Here is an 18,265-nt window from a genome sequence, read left to right on the forward strand (position 1 = left end):
AAGGGTATGTTGTATATAATTTAATGTATATTTGGTTCTTCTTGTTCCTAACATCATTATTTGCGATTCCCCGTTTTTGTGTAACTTTACTGCGAACAGTAACTTCTCTATCCAATCTGAAGAAATAATTTAATGTATTTTGGACGTAAGAAATTGAATTCGTTCACTTTCACGTGTAAGCAGATCATATTCGAGAGACATTTCTGTATTGTAAATTATTGTTATATTTTTCAAATATAATTTTTGTTGTGTTGTAAGTAATGCAATAGCATTTTTTATCGCTTTTGGCACTAGTGAAATACTTTTGTTTCTATTTCTTGAATTTTGTTATAAATTTTTTCCTTCTAATTTTACAGGAATTCATTCAATTGCCTATATAGGCTTATTCCATGACAGAAGAAACATCTGTAGTCTTCACATGTTAACATGTGTAATGAATTGTTTTTTTTTCAAGTTGGCCATTCTCGTTTGCAAACTCATATTGTGTATAACTTTTTGTCACGCATGCGTCTCTGAGGATATTGTGTTGCAAGTACAGGAACTGCATTGAATTTATTCAGAAAGTAGAGGAACGTAGTGACTTGGAAAAACATGGAGAAGAAATACTCGGATTTTGGTTATGTATGTATTTGTTGCATTATTAACTGATTGATTGTTATTGTAATATTCCGATAACGCAGTGGGTGTTATATCAGTCTGAGAACTAATTTTTCCCGCCCTTCTGGAATACTGAAGAAAATAATTAGAGATTCATTTGTTGTGAGTACTTTGGACAGGTTTATCCAAGTCCAAATCATCCAGGATTTCAGTCAGAGTTGGCCATATAATGAGAATGTTAAATAGTTGATTTCTTAGGACTTTCTCTGCAGTCTCACTCCAAACTCGCGCTACATCATACAACACTTCCAGTTTGATGAAACAAACTGTTTCATACAAATCACACACTGGTCACTAGTGTACGCAGCTTGCTGAATATCCTGCCAAGGAAGCACTGCTAATTGATCAGAATACTCTAACCTCTTACAGGTTCTATGATACCAAAGTTATTAATGTCAGTGCAGTATATCAGCAAATATTGGGATTTGTAACAACAATGTCTTTTCTTAATATTTTGTGTGGGTGTGAAACCTGGTTTCTCACCGAAAGGGAAGAACATAAGTAATTTTGACTGGTTACAGGGAATGCTTATGTGTATTACATTTGATCTCAGTTTCATACAATTCCATTTTTTATTTATTGTTTGTAGTATTTGCACAATATTGTTTGGTTCTTGAGATATGTAAATCAGGAAGATACCTGGGTGAAATTCGTTATGTGTGCCCTTCACTTCACATTATTTTATTTGTTAACAACTGTTGTGTTAAAGCAGAAATGAGCAAATGTTCAGGTATAACCACAGTATGATGAAAAAATACAATCTGATACGTTATTAATACTTATGTATAACATATAAAATCAAAGAGTGTATTAACAGAAATAGGCATTATATATGAAATTTTGAAACTCCTTGAATTCTGTGATTCTGGAGTAGATCATCTTTGAATGATTCTTCATCTAGAGTAATGATGCAGGACCATCTTGAAGTGTTCTGTGCATAATTTTTAAAATTCAAAATCAGCTCTTGATTTGGTCTAGTATGTTTTCTATTGAAGATATCCGTCTTCTGGGTTGTTGCGCTGTGTAGTGATGAATATTCATCGCCCTGATGACGGAGGCAGTATGACCTCTGAAACGTTGGTTAACATCGACCAGACTACACAGCGCAACAACCCAGAAGATGGATATCTTCATACTCACCGCTGTGAGAACCTCAAGTCTTACATGTTTTCTATTCTTTAGTATCATTGTCTTCAACTTAATTTCAGTTGAACTTCATATTATGATAAAATATTTGTTCTGAAATTATTCTCACACCAATTTTAAAATGATTAGCCTGTTATTAACAGTTTATAAGGTGTGTTATATGAAGTGTAATGGACATGGGGTTGCTATTGGACACCCCCAACATGACCAATTTTACCATTTCTTCCCACTCAGCTATTATCACCAACAGTACAAACAAAAGGGGGATCACTTGTAAGAATAAGACCACATAACTTTATGAAGATACAATTAATTTGTATTTATAAGGAGGTATGGATAACAATTTAAGCCGTGATACATACACAGTACGCCCATTAGTTAAGCTGCCAGTACAGATTTTAGTGTGGTTCAAGATTGAATTATACAATTTTTGTAGTCATTAGGCAACGGTCAAAGGAAATTGATATACTTAAAACTGAATACAATAGTAATATACATATGGAAGTGGGGAAAGTGCCCAAAGTAATATGTAAAGCAATGATTTTCTTGGAAGCAGGATAAAAACAGGCTGGAAGGGAATTTAAAACACAGGACCCAGATATAATTTAGAATCAACACCCACTTTCCAGGTCATACAAACTGAACAACTTGTTCAAATTCTTTTCCTGTGAATGTAAAATGTATTTTTTCAAGAAATTACTCTGCCTTTCCATGTGGTGAGTACAGAAATGTGTACATACCTTACATGGTTTTATATCCTTCAACATATACTATGATTGAAATCCGTATTGAATTCTGGACATACCACCCACTGGGTGAATTTAAATTACGTATATTTTTTATGTTTAGCTGTATTGACAGGCATGCATGAACATCGTCATTTTACTACAATATTACTCATATGCATTATTCAGAGTACAACTATTTCCCTCGATTTTTGAGTTATCTGCCAAAATTTTATAATTTAATTTTAATTTTACAGCAGAAGAAGGGTAAAATCAAAATGGAAAATGATGTTGATGTTCAAAGTGAAAAAGATTCCATTAGCGTGGTATCTGATGAGGTTCATATACAGTCAGGAACTTCAATACAAAAAGATGAAACTGAGGTAAGCCTTCCTTTCAGATGAGATTTTTTTTCTGTCCATTTATACAAATGCCTGAATGTTTCTTTTTTGTGTATGAGTTGTTATTATCTGTGAAACAGTTATAAAGAAGGAACATTACTGTACCTTTTCCCTAACTCTGGTTTTCTCCTGTAGTGCTCCAGTCCTGTAAGAATAATAGCAAATTGCAGTCTGAATTGGGTAGTGCATATATATATATATTCATTATCTTAATTTGTAATACAAAGTAACATAGACTCCTTTTTCAGGCTTGTAGAAGATCTGTGAAACAGTAATTGTAAATAAATGCTAAACAGTCAAAGATGTTACAAATTAAATATAATGCATTTGTTCAAATAGGTTTCTTGTTTGGAAGCATGTGTGCATGTGCGAACACACTTATGCATGTGTGTGTGAGAGAGACATTAACAATAGTAATAATTTCTTTCCATTAATCTTATACTTTGCCTTACATCTTTTTTAGATTTATTTTCATAATATGTTTCCACTTACAAGTCTTATGATAAATCTGTTTTGACAGAATCTTATATTTTGGTGTGAAGATTTTGTTATAAATTACACTGCTGCCCATTTTTTCTCTCGTTACTTTAACAGCACAAGATAAGGAAAAAGTGTCTGTTCTCACAAACTATTTGGTAATGTTATTAAAGTGGTAGTTTGTTTATAATGATATACTTTAGCGTGTGCTGTGCAATATTTAAATGTTAATATGTCCCCTGAAATGCCCTATTTGCCATAAATTGTGTTATTGGGTTATAATATATGTCCCTAAATACACTGATTTTCTACAACACCACAGTCACCTGTTAAAATAGTTAGAAGGTTACATGCAACAGTTAGTATAAGTGGAAAATAAATTTCCAATTCCATATTACATTTCTATTACTGTCCACTGAATTCCAAACTTCCGATGGTCTGTCGTGTTTTTGTGTTAAGGCTGGATGCTCGTATGATGTTGAGTTGGCGCAGTTCCTCCTATGTCGATATGTTTACTGCATTTTGGTATCTTGCTTCTTGCTGTGTGACTTCTGTTGATACGATCTTCTGTGATATCGGATGTCTGTGGAGTAAATAAGATCAGCAATAATATGTGTAATAAATAACATTTCATATATTTGTGTATATATTTAAATCTATTTAAGACTGATGTGGTGCATTGACACTTACATTAGGTCATGTGGCTTTCATATTTTGTCTGTTGTGGAGGAGTGTTCTGCACTGTGTATCATGGTATAAGAGTAATGAGATTGGCAACACTGCTCATCTTTAGTGGCCTTGATCGAGATCACACGTTCTGTTTTGTTTTCTCAAGTGTGTTTAGCTATTAATACGGATATAATCATTTTCCAAGGTGTGTGTGTGTGTGAATAAACTCTTGTATGAAAATCCTGTTTTGCAGTGGTGGAACAGAATGACATTTCATGTTTTAAGGCAGAGATGTGCAATAGAATTTTGTGTGAAGCTCAGAAAGAGCGGTGAAGAGACGTTAAAGGTGTTACAGAATGTGTATGGAACAGAAACAATGAGCCGAGCTACAATGTTTCAGGTGTTGAAACATTTTAAAGATGGAAACAAAAGGGTATTTGATGGCGCTCGAAGAGGGAGATTAAGCACTATCTTCTGGAAAAGTGATGCTGATATTGTATTTTGACCCAAAAGGCATTATTCTTCAGCACAGGCTAACTCAGAAGCCAACTGTGAATGGTGTTCACTATGGATATATACTTGAAACTTATTTGGGGAATGCAATTCAGAAAGGAGTGATCAGAGTTCTTGAAGAAAAGGTGGTGTCTGCTTCAAGACAATGCACGACCACATATTGCACATGTGGCCAGGGCTGCGGAGTCATTAAAAATGTGGCGACTCCTACCTCCTTATAAACTCTTAAGAACACTTTCGCTATCGTGTGAGCTGCCAGCGGCCTCACGCTTAGTGAGATTCAACAACGCGTTGAGGCACATGGTGTGGGAATAATGCTTTGTAACTTTGTCTCTGGCGCCTTAAGAATGCAGGCTGTCTACAAATCAACCGATTTCTGCAGTAAGCATTAGTTATGTATTTAAATATAGGTTATAATTCTAAAAAGTAGCCTGATGATCCATGTGGTGGTGATGAAATCTGTTGTGGTACCATTTACAATTTTAGTAGGTTTTCCATTATTAATACATATTGAGCTTTTATGAAGGAGCCAGAATCAGAGGTTTCAATACCGACTCCACAGCCCTGCATGTGGCGACGGAGGCGGTACCAGACATCGATGTACCACCTGTAGAACGCACCCTACAGTTCAGACCTTGCTCCATTTGATTTTTGAGCATTTCCAGCGCTTGAACATGACACCGAAGTTAAACAAGCTACTGCTGCTGCCCTACACAAGATGTCTGGAAATGGGCTACTGCACGTGTTTGAGAAGTTGGTGAGAAGCTGCAAAAAATTTATAGCACGTGAAGGCCGTAAACTTTGGCAGAGAAAGTGCCAAAGCCTCAGGAATCCTCAGATGGTGAGTAATGCGAGTAGTCGCATTACTTTTCAGACCCCCCTCGTTAAGGGGGAGCATGTGTGCTGTTGGTAATAATGCTCGTATAGTGCATCAAAGATCAGGTTATGACTGTATGGATATGGTTCAGCTGTTGGTTTGGTTTTGGGTACAGTATATGTGGTGTTTCTCTAATAGTTTAAACATCTTTCTTTACTCACTGTTTTTATTATTTCCAAGTATCTTCCGTGGGGCCATAGGATTCTCCCGTATTATGGATATGATGTGCATTACCTGATGATCTCTATTGTTCGATATTGAACATACATGTTCTTTAATCCTCTCTTGAAGTGTGTGATCTCTTTGTGCTATATAATCGGTGTGCAGTCTCTACAGTTTAGTTCATTTGCACCTGCATTATCAGTTGTTTTTGTGATTTAGGTTTTTGGTGTTTTTTTAAAGGTTTCAGTGGTTTGCAAAGCTATTTTTATCAGTATTTTCTTTTAATTTTGTTATATGCAAGGTTTGTTTGCATGTGTATACAACCATTTCTCTTTATGACCTTTGTTTGTTTATTTGTGCTAATATGTTGTTTTTATGTTGATGTTTTGTGTTTACTGTTGTTAAATTTGTTCCAAATTATATTTGTATTATTTTTTTGGTTATTTGCCAAGTGGAATTTAATTTCTTACTTTCATTCTTAATTTTATGGTTGTTATTTTTGTTACGTGATTGAACAGGCAATTGTCGCTGTTTTGTGCTCTGTAGAGTGACGACATGTTTGATGTACAGTCATACTTACTAGATAATGCTTCCAGTATGTATTAGTTAATTGATCTTGTAATGCGAATGTGTGGAGATTCCTTTCTGGCAGGTATTCACTGAATTATTTAATGATATTTAGATGACTTCAGCCGTAAAGGGTTAAGGGAAGGACAGTCGTTGATGCTTTTTGACAGTTGGGGTACAGAGCACAATATTTGGAACAATGAAGGAAATAATGGGGATTGGAGAAGATGCTTAATGTGGAGGTACTTAATCATTTGTCTACATCAAATATTAATTATTGTGGTTATCAAATCAAGGAGGATGTGTGGGGAATGTAAACATTAGAAATGAATACAAAAATTCAGTTCAAAAACCTGAATAGATAAGACCCCTTGGTGGATGAAGACATAGATTGGAGGATAATATTAAAATAGTTCTTAAAGAAGTAGGATATAATCACAAGGACTGGATCCTTGTGGCTAAGGATAGCAACCAGTGGCAGGCTCTTTGAACTCACTCTGTAAACCTTTGGGTTCAGTATATGCGGCTAATTTCTTGACTGCCTGAGAACTAGTCTGTTCAGCAGACTTAGTTCAGTAAAGAAATGAAATATTCCATTTTACGTTTAATTTGTTAAGTTGTTGTTGAAGCTGTTCGTACAGCGCATGCACTACCACAGTTGTAATCTAATTCTTTCAGTCCAGATATATATAAACGCTCTTTTATGATATAATTATCAGATCCTCCAAGTTACCTATGACCCAAGAAAGGTTATCGATCCTTGTTCTAGCCCTTTATTTTGCAAACATGTCTTATTATGTTATGATTACATTTTACATGGAAATTGTAAGTGGACAAATCGTGGTCATGATCATCAGGTATGGAGGTTTCGCATAACTTCATGCTACTGAAAGTTGTACCTGGTTCATAGATTGAGACATGTGTAACGTCTTCTTTCGCAGATCATGAATATAAAAATTGAGGATTTTGCAGATACACAAGAAGAGGAGGATCGTATAGCAAAACTTCCATTAATTAAGTCTGAACATAAGGTGAGTTGTACATTACAATTAACTTTTAAGAAATCTGTAGGATTACCTATTGTGTCTCTCTTATCCATCTCCACATGAAGCAATTCCACTCTGGTGAATGGATTTTGAAGTGTCCTTTGCAAAATGGTGCTAGAGGACTGAATTTTGTTGCTCAGCATTTATGAAATACCATTTTAAATTTCTGTTGCATCAGTTTTAAAACATGTGAAATTAAACATTGACCAAACTGAGAAATATTTTAGACAAATGTGGCCCATTAATCTTTTATAATTTGTGGGCTTTGTATTCAAAATACTGTCTGCTATACAATTCACAGGAACTGTGAATGTTTTAAGATTATCATTTATTTCTTTTGTGTCTTGATACAAATTGAACTGATATATTAGAACAGTGTTGTCATTTCTGTGAAGCATCATTAACTCTTTCCATATGGGAAGATAACATTGCTTATGTAATATTAAACTTTTATCAGGAGATAAATTTGCAGCCATGGAGACTTTTAATGAAGAATCGAATTGTATCATAACATTTTGTGCTTTGTTTTTTACTTTGTTTCCATAGACCCAAATATTCCCCTTTGCTCTGTTGTTTCGGCACAGCTTTTATTGAATCAAATACTTAAGAGATTAACTTGACTTCATATAAAACATTGGCCGGGAGGGAGGAGCGTTAATGTGATACTCTGCTCAGTATTTCTGTCCAAAACATACAAAATGTGATTTCGTTATTGTGTGCACATTATGAGTGATGTGTACATGTAACTATTGATTAAATCCCCGTAACAAAAGTTGTTGTGACCATTTAATATGTGCTTTACCGCCTCATTACATAAACCAAGCCATTGTCACTGCATTGGCATGAACATGCCAAGTAAACTAATGTGGATGTGAAGATTCCTGTCTTCTGGGTTGTTGCGCTGTGTAGTCTGGTTGATGTTAGCGAACGTTTCGGAGGTCATACTGCCTCCGTCATCAGGGCCCTGATGACCGAGGCAGTATGACCTCCGAAACGTTGGCTAACATAAACCAGACTACACAGCGCAACAACCCAGAAGACAGGACTCTTCAAACTCACTGCTGTGAACCTCAAGTCTTCCATGTCTTCCATGTCTTTGATTTCATATTACATGGAGACAATACTATTGAAGTTATATTTGTATTAGAAAAATCCTTTTCATAGTAATGGTTTTGATAGTTATAAGCAAGAAAGTCTTTATGAAACAGCTACTATGATTGCATGTTGGTGTTTTTTTGGACTTTGTCCATAGTTTGGTATTCTAAAATAGATCCGCTATATTTTGAGATCTGGATCTGCTCTTGTCTTAAGGTGAAAATACCTATTCTGATTAGCCCCTTGTATGGGACCAGAGCAAATCTAGTTCCCAGAACGTAGTGATCTTGTTTTAAAATATCAAGTGATGGATCATGTAAAGAAATACAGCAATAGTAAATAAAATGCATCACCATCAGGCTCCATTAAAGACGTTCTGCAGCTGCTATTAGTTTGATTCAGTACAATTGTATTGATAATTATTCCATTTCATGCAGTGAGAGAGCAAAGTCAAGACTCATAATGAGTATGGTTATTTTACAGGACTCCATCAATTTACAGGAAGTTGTACCTGATTCTTACAGTGAAACGAGTTTTGAGGCTTCTTATGATAACAATCAAGTCATCGATATCAAAGTTGAGGATGACGGAGGTGTGAAAGTGGAGGAGGATCCTGTCATGATAACATTTCCAGTAATAAAGGCAGAGCATGAGGTGAGTTGTGTGAGCATCGTTAGGTACGTTGCATCTCCATTTGTCTGTCCTTATAAGCAATTCCGCTCTGCTGAATAGTTCTTGAAGGGTCCGTTGCAAACTAGTTGAAATGAATTGTATTTGTTGCCTACTGTTTGTGGAATTTCGCTTCTGTTTTGTGTTGGCTTTATTTTAAGACGTGATATTAAATATTGAGAAATACAAGAAATGTTTTAGACAGATGTAGCCACACAAGCCTTTGATAGTTTGTCCACACTTTCCAGTACTCCTTGTTTTGATGGCATTAATTCCCATTGAATTCTTTGCACATTTTTGTGGATCTGTGAATGTTTGAAGGTTTTCACGTGGTGCCTTTTATTCCCCTTTCTTTCTTTCTTTCTTTCTTTCTTTCTTTCTTTAACTTTGTTGCAGCGTGTATCACTACAGTGGTATAGACCTGCCATTTTCATTAAGGACCTTTAACAGGATAATAGACGACCCTCTAAAATTGTAATATTATTTGATCTGTTATATGACTATGTTGGACATTGTTAATTTTCTGAAGTATTATATTGCCTTGATTTTAAAACTCCATCAATATAAGACACACTTGATTTAATGGTAGGTATTGGTGGGGGGGGGGGGGAAATTGCTACATCAATTGTTAGACACCATCAAATGTAAAATGCATTGTCAGTGTTCCTGTCTTTGGATAATTCGTTGTGATTTACGGACAATTTTAGATAAGTGGCAGATTGAGTCAAATGAGGTCTTCTCCAGTAAACGATACACTTAGGTTCAAGTGCACGTTACTCATTACTTAAAGGAAAAGATAAGCTGAATCTCTGGATTACTATCTGAAAGTTGTTCCTTCACATGATTCATAATTAGGGTTATTACTGAATGATGAACAGATATACGTCCCTCAGATCCTCCTGAATCTTTCGATATAAGCGGTTTTTAATTAAACTTGTTACCATGTCGCTGGCAGGTGATTTTTATATGTATTTGTTTTGTATGGATGTGAAACATGGTCTCTCACTCTGAAGGTGGAACATAGATTGCAGGTGATTGAGAATACGGTGTTGAGGAGGATATTTGGGCATAGGAGAGAAGACGATGGGGCATGGAGAAAATTGCATAAAAATGAGCTTAAAAATTTGTACTCCTCCCCCAGTATTATCCGAGTGATTAAGTCAAGGGGCTTGAGATAGGTGGGACATGTGGCACACATGGATGGGGCAGGGTATGTTCACCAGGTGTTGTTCGGGAATCCTGGGGGATGAGACTGCTGGGGAGACCTAGACATAGATGGGAGAATAATCTCAAGTGGGATCTATGGGAGATATGAGTTGAAGGAGACTGGATTTTGTTGGCCCAGGACAGGGACTGGTGGAGGGCTTTGGTTGATTCGGTGATGAACCTTCGGGTTCCGTAAGCCATCTGGTTAGTTATATATAGTTGTCCCTACAAATTCTCTTGTTTTCTTTGTATAATAACATCTCAAAAATATTATTTAGTTTGTGGACATCAAATAATATTCATTACAATTAAATGTTCCTGTGATGAAATGCAAAAAAAGTAAAGAAATAAAAAGGCTAAGATTTGTTGTTTTTATAAAGGATATGAATTTTTGTCACTCATTTATTGTGATATTGGTGAGCATGAAACTGTCATTCATACAATCACACTGTTATATTGTAAACTAGAATAATATAAGATGATATCTGTCTTCTGGGTTGTTGCGTTGTGTAGTCTGGTCGATGTTAACCAACGTTTCAGAGGTCATACTGCCTCCGTCATCAGGGCGATGAGAACCTCAAGTCTTACATAGAATAATATAACATCATCAGGGTGTTGAGTCATTGCCCTGATGACAGAACATCTTTAGTTAATGTTCTGCTTTCTTATTATGTAATATGTAATCAATTATTGATTTTGTACCTTTAACAGACCATGACACTGTTTGTAGTTTTATCTATATATATATATATATGGATGAAAATAATCAACTCAACCATACATTACAAAACCTGAAATTCATATACATGTTCTTACGAGAAGTGTGGAAGTCATTTGACCAACGCATGCATGATGAAAAACTTCAGCACCAGGAAAATACAAGATATTGATTCAGCTGTCATTTATAGGGCATATTTGCTGCAATTTACCTGTGTGATGCACTCCCACAATCTGGCTGCAAAATTGTAATTATTTATTTATTTGCAATGTCAGAAATAATTATTAAAGTTGTACAGATCTTTATTTGTCGCACGATGTTGGTGTACAGCCATGTGCGTCTGATTATTACAAGGTACATGTACATGTTGGTATCATGATGTTTCCCATGCTTGCTCCATAAAAGTGGAGCTGTTTATATATCCATTTTTTGGCCATAAAACTGCCTCTCTGGAAAAAGATGAAGAAACATGTATTCAGGGTTTGTCACTGTAGAAACTCATATGGAACCTTACAATATAATTGGAGGTTGTGTTCAAGTGTAAAAATAGTTCCCCAGTTTTAAAAAATTGAGAGTTTTTTTGTTTGATTTTGCTCAAACCTTTTGTATTTTCTCTCTTAAATAGGATGTGAGCCATTTTGCAACTATTCCTTGAGTGCCATGAAAATGTAATTTAGTTAACAAACTTTAATGACTTACACAGTCAGAAGCTTTTGCTAAATCACAGTAAATTCCTCTAACCAGCATTTTTTTGGTTGCCTGTTAGTTTGAAGGCTGCGTCCTCAGTGGACACACCTTTCCTGAAGCCAGATTTTTCTGGGACCAGTGTGCATATGATGACATAACCTAACCTCACATACTTCCAAAGAAGTACTTAACAGTTCAGTTAAATTTATCTTTCCCCTCCCCCTTTTTATTATGTATCATGTTGTTTTTTATTTTATTACCAGATTTTGTTATTAGCCTACTGTAAAACTGCTTTTTGACCTATTTTATAAGATCATTCAGGATTTTACAGTACTTAATATAGAATGCTGCTGTTTTGGGGTTTTAACTGTTCCTGCTGTGGATATGACTCCTCTTACATTTGCAAGATATTTTTATTCCTTGGAAAATCCAATCATTCTTTATTTTGCCAACATTATTACATTTATTTAGAAAGCTACCTTCATAGATACTTAGAAAAAAATACAAAAATGAGTTAAACATATATTTTGATATTTTTGTCATTTTTAAAAGATAAATTACCTGGTACAGCAATATTATATTAATACAAAATATTACAGTATATTGTATTATTCATAAGCTCCTGGATATTATGGTCTGATATGTAAATTATTATTGGGGAGGTAGATGATGAACTGAATCTTATACTTGCATTATGCTTCCCTCCTAACTGAATCATAGGATTTCATGAAGGCTATAAGTAGCTGACATGTCTTCCATTGTACTCCTGATTTTTCTCCAGTACCGGAAAGATGCAGAATGTCTGATCAGTGTTGATTGATTACAAAAAATTCTTGAGTGTTGATCCCAAATGAAATAGTTATTCCCACATTATTAGGTCTTCTCCTTAATCCACAGCCAGAAGACATTCTGTGATGTAGTGTAGTGACAGTGGAACATTGGCACACTACTAGCCAGACCACTGAAAACAATAACCCTTACCCTTTTCATATTTCTTTAATAAGGTTTCAATACATGATGTGATCTGAAAACAGACGTCTAGTTTGGTGTACACATTGCATATCTACACTTATTTTATGCTATTGCTTTGAAAGTGGATTAAGAATTTGCTATAATCCAGAGAATGTGCAAAGTTTTATCATTAAAAAAACTTTATTGTCTTGGCTCTCATACCAGTCACATGTCAGTTCATCCTGAACATTTGTGGTGGGCAAAGTGGCACTGGAGCAGTTTCTCTCAAAGTTATTTGCCTTCCCCTCCAAATCATCATTTCGCCACTGTTCCATACTCATCTGTCATTGTCATATAAAGGGCATGACAGATGTGACCAGACAACAAATTATCATTCCCTTGTAAGAAGTTTGGGCTGTGACCAAGCATTTGGCTGGCATTATAAAAATGTAGCTTTCATCATCAGAAATACACATTAAAACAAAATGATTTCTTAAACCATGTTCCAGGTATGTCTAATACAAATTAATCAATGAAGATGTATACATTTAAAGTGTTAATTACATAAATTACTTATTAAGAATTTTTTGCTCTGTCTTTGGGCATATAACGGTACAAGAATCTTTTAAATATAAAACTGCATCTTTCTACCCCTTTTAATGTACTGGAAGCATCAGCAACTTTTGCTGACTCTTTAATTGCTTATTGTTTCCTTGAACATATTTTTCTTCTCTCCTACATTGTGTGAACCAAGTTACTCATGTATTATGATTGACTTTTGATCTAAGTGTACTATAATGCTGTCCTTAGCCACTTTTGTAATTTCACATTACTTCATGTGCAATACCTATGTTAATGGATCGTTACTCTTCCTGCTATACAAATATGTACATCCCTTGTTATAAATTTGCCTACTCTTTGTGTAAACAGCTATTCTTTATTTTGCGTATAGTTAGTTACATGTTTAATCGCAAAACTGGATGGGCATCCACTTACCTTATTGGTGGTATCACAGTCTTTAATCCACAGCCAGAAGACATTCTGTGATGTAGTGACATAGGTCCTGCATAATATGTCCTTTTCTCTGATTTATTTTTAAGCAGGTTTGAAACTAAGAGCTACAACAATATACCTGTTATCTTCACTATACCTATTCCTCTATCCATTTGTAAGAACTTGAGAGCAAACAGCTAATTGGATTTTCAAGATTTTTTATGTTACGGAATTTTTCTGTTTGAAGAGACATTTCAGTTTTGCTCAGTGTCATATTGGCAACATTTGGTACTTACGTTAATGCCTACAGGTGGTTTTGCTTGTGAAAGTGACTTTGTTGTAGTGGTGGACAGTCATCATTTAGCTATGCAATGACAAAGTTGTTATTCATATTGACATCATCAGCCATCCAAACAGAGGCCAGACACCCTACTCAACCAAGGTCTCTTACCCCAAACACCTCTGATGACACTGGCATCATTCACAAAGGCCAAATTGCTGTGAATGTGTCAGAATGGTTCCACTTGTCCTCATTTGCTTTAGTTTGCCAAGCAGACCTGTTCAGTGTTTATGAGATTCTGTTCTCAGGATAAAGAGATGCAAGAATTACAAGAGGTTAATAAGTAGATGATGCAAGTTGTAATAGAAAGTCATTGATTTAGTTGGGTGTGAGTGAACTTGGGGTTTATTTATTTTAGATTCTCCTTTCACTCATATCTGTACTGTAGATTGAACCCAGTTAATGGTTAACAATATTGTTTCAAAGATTTTTATCAGAAGATTCATTATAATGCATAAAATTATATGTCACTATTATGATGACATCTGTGTATCTCTGCTTTTTGATTCTTTAGATACCAATAAATAGATTGGTTATTTTCTCTTTTTTCTCTCCCCATCAGGCTAAGCAATTTTATTCGGGTTTTCTAACAGTGAGTCTGGTTGGGTGAAGCAAACTTGAACTTGCACATCGTGTTATGGAATGTGAATATGTAACTCTTTTGCATTGCAGCTTGCTGTCAGTCAAGAGTTTGTTTGCTGTGTATAAAATTGCAGTCTTGTCTCAGGTAGCCAGGAACTAAATGAAATATGAAATATAATTCTATCCCACTGAGAAAATAAATCTGTTCTGAAAATATTTATTGAGCATTTTTATATCTTGTTTTCAGTTTCATTCTTCTTCCTAATAAGATTTACCGTAATATTTTTTCAATTTGTCTGCTAGGGTCCTCCGAATGAACAGAACTTGTTACATGATGGTGATCGACCGTATTCCTGTGATGTGTGTAACAAGTCATTCAATCAACAGAGTAATCTGAAGACACATCAGCGTACACACAGTGGAGAAAGGCCATATTCCTGTGATGTGTGTAACAAGTCATTCATTCAACAGGGTCATCTGAAGACACATCAGCGTACACACAGTGGAGAACGGCAGTATTCCTGTGATGTGTGTAACAAGTCATTCATTCAACAGAGTCATCTGAAGACACATCAGCGTACGCACAGTGGAGAACGGCAATATTCCTGTGATGAATGTAACAAATCATTCAATCAACAGAGTAGTCTGAAGATACATCAGCGTATACACAGTGGAGAATGGTCATTCTCCTGTGATATATGTAACAAATCATTCAATCATCAGAGTAATTTGAAGAAACATCAGCGTACGCACAGTGGAGAACGGCCATTCTCCTGTGATATATGTAACAAATCATTCAATCAACAGAGTAATCTGAAGACACATCAGCGTATACACAGTGGAGAACGGCAGTATTCCTGTGATGTGTGTAACAAGTCCTTCATTCAACAGAGTCATCTGAAGACACATCAGCGTACGCACATTGGAGAACGGCAATATTCCTGTGATGAATGTAACAATTCATTCAATCAACAGAGTAGTCTGAAGATACATCAGCGTACACACAGTGGAGAACGGCCATTCTCCTGTGATGTATGTAACAAATCATTCAATCAACAGAGTAATCTGAAGACACATCAGCGTACACACAGTGGAGAAAGGCCATATTCCTGTGATGTGTGTAATAAGTCATTCAACCATAGAAATAATTTGAAGAAACATCAGCGTACGCACAGTGGAAACGGCCATATTCCTGTGATGTGTGTAATAAGTCATTCAACCATAGAAGTACTTTGAAGATACATCACCGTACGCACAGTGGAGAACGGCCATATTCCTGTGATGTGTGTAAGAAGTCATTCATTCAACAGGGTCATCTGAAGAGACATCAGCGTACACACAGTGGAGAAAGGCCATATTCTTGTGACATCTGTAAAAAATCGTTTGTTCAGAAGGGTGCTTTGAAGAAACATCTACTTACACATGGTAGATAGGAGCCACATTTAGGAGATGTATATAATAAATGATTTTTTACCTGCATAATCTCTTTAATGACTACTCTGTATTTCAGTGACATTAAATCTTTTCATTAATCGAATAATCCGAGTCAATACATGTGAGGGGTGCTCATATTCTCGTGATATATGTAAGTCTTGCTATTATCAGAAGAGTCTGCAGAAGTATTATTGCATACCCAGATTAAAGGAACTATTGTCCCACCATGAATAAGACGTTTTCTGCTCAGAATGCAAATGAATACCTACTCGTGCACGTTTGTTTTGTACAGGAATATTGTCCAGGATAGGAATAGTAATTGTGCATTTGAGGCAAGGGGCAGTCACACTCTTGTGTAATACAATGATGAGCATCTCTTGATGAATGACATGAAGTTTCTCAGCGCCTAAATGCAATAAAATCTTCTCGCTTCAAACAAGCGAAACAGTGGCAGTGACGTCTTTTTGGTTTAACAATTTCATTCTGTTTATTACTTTCAAAACCTTTTATAACTGTTTCATTGGTATGGGATATGTTATTTAATTTTAAGATGGGTTTAGCAACTGTCATTATTGTTATTTTCAGTTGCATATTTTACTGATAGTTCAAAATAATCTTACTAATCAACAGGTTACTTGCAGGTCGAACAAGAGTGTAAGTTGCAATTGCTTTATTATAAATAGCCCACCTTCGGAATGCTGTGCTTGGAACTGTCACGAGCAGATCTAAGTGACTAACATACGTGAATTTAGATGTAGAGAATTTTTTTGTTTTTTGTCAAAGACATTCCTACATAGTGGCAGGTATATTTTTTGTTATATTACATTTGCTGCTAATCGAATCACTATTTGTTACCAAAGGATAATATACTAACCTTGTCCAGGAAACTTGTACATGCTAGGAATTTGTGAAGTACATAAGTGTGTTTTGTTTCCAACAAGTGTCTTGGTTGAGTTTGAGGGCTTGAAGGTAATCACTCGCCCCTTATTTAGTGCCAATAGTAAAAATGTATGGATCTATAGTTCCATTTTGTCATATCTGATCATAGGTTGATTAGTTAAAGCACATGGATATGTTTTCATACCTTAGTCATCAATAAAGTACATGAATAACTCTACCGTCTTTACCTTTTTCGTAAACTGAGCCACGGGTGGGACTTCAAAGATACAGGTAGATTCTCACAGTTAGTAGGAAAACTCAGGGAAATGACAAATGCATGTAAGGAAAGTATTAAGTATTACATTGTAGGCAGTGGCGGCCCATCCATAAGAGCTGCAGAGTTGCAGCACCCCCTATAATTTTTCAAAATATAAAAAAAATATTTTTTGTGTTTATATAATTTGTAACACGTTATTTCCTCTATATCATTATTCTAATATTGCCCCTTACGTTGTCATTATCAACCAATCGGCTGAACTGACAATAAGTCCGCGGGCGAGGAGTGCGAATCAGAACGGGGCTATCTGCTGCAAGGATTTCAGCGCGGCAATCGACTGGGATTCTTCGAACAAAGAGACAAAAATCCCAAAACAGTGGACAGTCGTTCACGGAGGTGGCGCTTTTACCGACAGCGAGGAAAATCTCGTCTTCTCGTTGAGATTTGATATTTATTCTCGCTTACGCAAATTCACGCTCAGCATCGAGGGAAGTGAACAGACGATGGCGTGCGGCTGGGATAAACGTAGGTTTTAGTAACGTGCGTTTACGTAATTTGTGATCAAGCCTCCCCGGATTACTTCTGACTAAACAAATCGCTGTGACTGACGGCATCAGTTTCAAGTTGAGAAATACGCATTTTTACTGTAAAGCACTCGTTTGTGCTTTCCTTCCGCTTTGAACACGGCAGATGGTATCCAGCATCCAAAAACATCGTAAGTATAATTCAGACCTGTTTAGGGGCTCCAGTTTTGTAGCGGAGCATTTTACAAGCAACTCCGAGTGAGTGGGTTCAATATTCTGACTTCTCCATTGCACCTAACACTGAAAATAGGCCTTCTCAAAAATGTTCTGCAAAATAATAAAATATAAAGGATATGAACACAATCGCCAGCCACAGTGCGTTGGACCTATTTTGCGAGCGCTTTCAGGTCAGCCACACCACCGCTGCGCTCTCTGGAGACGGACATACTAACTAACTCCCTGGTAGGAAAACTCGCATGTCCAACGCCGACAACAACAGAGCCCGAAACCGGCCACGATCCTGCGCCAACTTCGTCCATTTGCCATCCTCACATCCCACCCTCTCGATCCATCTTGATATCCTCCCATCTCCTTCCTGGTCTTCCCAGTTGTCTTTTTCCAAAAGGATTCCCTGCCAAAATTCCGTATGCACCTCCTGTTTCCCCCTTCC

At 36.1% G+C, this 18,265-nt stretch overlaps 1 non-coding gene across 1 annotated transcript; it reads left to right on the forward strand.

The window, feature by feature from the left end:
• Positions 1-17,030, forward strand: LOC110838769 (uncharacterized). The gene is made up of 5 exons (XR_015533808.1): positions 1-621; positions 2,786-2,911; positions 7,136-7,225; positions 8,819-8,989; positions 14,785-17,030. It is a non-coding gene; the product is annotated as an uncharacterized LOC110838769 (transcript).
• The last annotated feature ends 1,235 nt before the right edge of the window (positions 17,031-18,265 follow it).

The sequence above is a fragment of the Zootermopsis nevadensis genome, unplaced genomic scaffold (assembly GCF_977971745.1).
Source record: "Zootermopsis nevadensis isolate Lab colony 2312 unplaced genomic scaffold, Znev_1.0 Znev_ptg000006l, whole genome shotgun sequence".
Taxonomy (NCBI): Eukaryota; Metazoa; Arthropoda; class Insecta; order Blattodea; family Termopsidae; genus Zootermopsis; species Zootermopsis nevadensis.